Consider the following 2,008-nt stretch of genomic DNA (forward strand, 5'->3'; position numbering starts at 1 on the left):
ACAAGTGCACGGCATCACCCTTCGTGCTTTTACTCTCGTCCTCACCAAGCAACAATATAATGAAAACGTGCGCGGCATCACCTTCGTGCTTTTACTCTCTTTCCTCACATATAATAAATAGAATTGGCACGAAATGGTACATCGTGCGGCACGGCATCACCCTTCGTGCTTTACACTCTTTCCTCACAATAGCAAACAATGCACGGCATCACCATTCGTGCTTTAACGCTCTTCCTCACCCAAACAACAATCACAAACAAGGGCAAGGGAAATAAACAAGAACATATAGGAATCCCAGCAAGGGAACAACGATTTAACAATTAAATTCCGGCAAGGGAGCAATCAAGTAAATAATTAAACCCCGGCAAGGGAACAACAATTAAATAATTAAATCCCGGCAAGGGAACATTTCAATAACTCTTTCTCTATCTTTCACTTGTACTTCATAACTTAATTTACCACTTGAGCCAATGCTCCAAAGGGTTCAATCATCTCATATACTTTCACAATTCATAATATAACTCGAGCCAATGCTCCAAAATGTTCAAAGGTCTCAATTCCTTCCACAAACTTTTCACAACAACTAGAAATCATCACCAAAGCATGAAGCATACAACGAAATCATGAAAATCACAATATAAGACTCACGGTCATACTTAACACCAACGTATAGATACTCGTCACCATGCCTATACGTCGTACTCAACAGTTATCACATAGCAAATAGGACTCAATTCCTAATCCCTCAAGCTAAGGTTAGACCAAACACTTACCTCGATGCCTTGAACACAACTCAAGTCTCAATTATAGCTTTACCCCTTGATTCCACCGCCAATTCGCTCGTATCTAATCACAAATTACTTAATTACATCAATAAGTGCTAAATGAATCAACCCCAATGCATGAAAATGAGTTTTCCAAAGTTTTACCCAAAAAGTCAAAATCGCCCCCTGGCCCACGTGGTCAAAACCCGAGGTTCGAACCAAAACCCGATTACCATTCTCCCACGAACTCAAATATATAATTTGTTTTGAAATCAGACCTCAAATTGAGGTCCAAATCCCCAATTTTTGAAAAACCTAGGTTCTACCCAAAACACCCAATTTTCCCCATGAAAATCTTTGATTTTAGGTTGAAATCATGTTAAAAGATGTTAATGATTGAAAGAAATGAGTAAAAACTAACTTACAATTGATTTGGAAGAAGACTTGTTCTTGGAAAATCGCTAAGTGTGTTTGGGTTTGAGAAAATATGAAAAATGGGGTTCAAAGTCGTTTAAGTATAAAATTGCAGGTCTCAAATGTGGGAATTGCGAACAGGGGTTCGCAATTGCGAACCAACCTCTGCTGGCTTGGGAATTGCGAAAAAAAGTTTGGGAAATACGAATCGGGAATTGCGAAAAAAGTTTGTGAAATGCGAACAAGCCTGGGAATTGCAATAAATGTTTGGAAATTGCGAACAAGCCTGGTAATTGCGAAAAATGTTTGGGAAATGCGAACCTGGGAATTGCGAAGAAGGTTTGGGAAATGCGAACAAGCTTGGTAATTGCGAGAAATGTTTGGGAAATGCGAACCTGGGAATTGCAATGAAAGTTTGGGAAATGCGAAGTCTGCAGGCCTGCAATTCCTTAAGTCCAAAATTTCACCCCGTGGCCTATCCAAAACTCACCCAAGCCCTCGGGGCTCCAAACCAAATATACACACAACCTCAAAAACATCCTACGGACTTATTCGTGTACTCAAATCACCAAAATAACATCATGAACACCAAATTAAACCTCAAGATCAATGAAATTTCTCAAAACTTCTTTAAACATCAAATTTGCATTTAAGGTCCGAATCACGTCAAATGATATCCGTTTTTCATCAAATTTCACAGAAACATCTTAAATCATATATAAGACCTGTACCGGGCACCGGAACCAAAATACGGCCTGATACAATCATGTTCTAATCAAATTTCATTTCAAATTTCCTTAAACAATTTCAGAAAACAATTTCCTTTAAAA

Source organism: Nicotiana attenuata, chromosome 8, assembly GCF_001879085.1.
Source record: "Nicotiana attenuata strain UT chromosome 8, NIATTr2, whole genome shotgun sequence".
NCBI classification, from domain to species: domain Eukaryota; kingdom Viridiplantae; phylum Streptophyta; class Magnoliopsida; order Solanales; family Solanaceae; genus Nicotiana; species Nicotiana attenuata.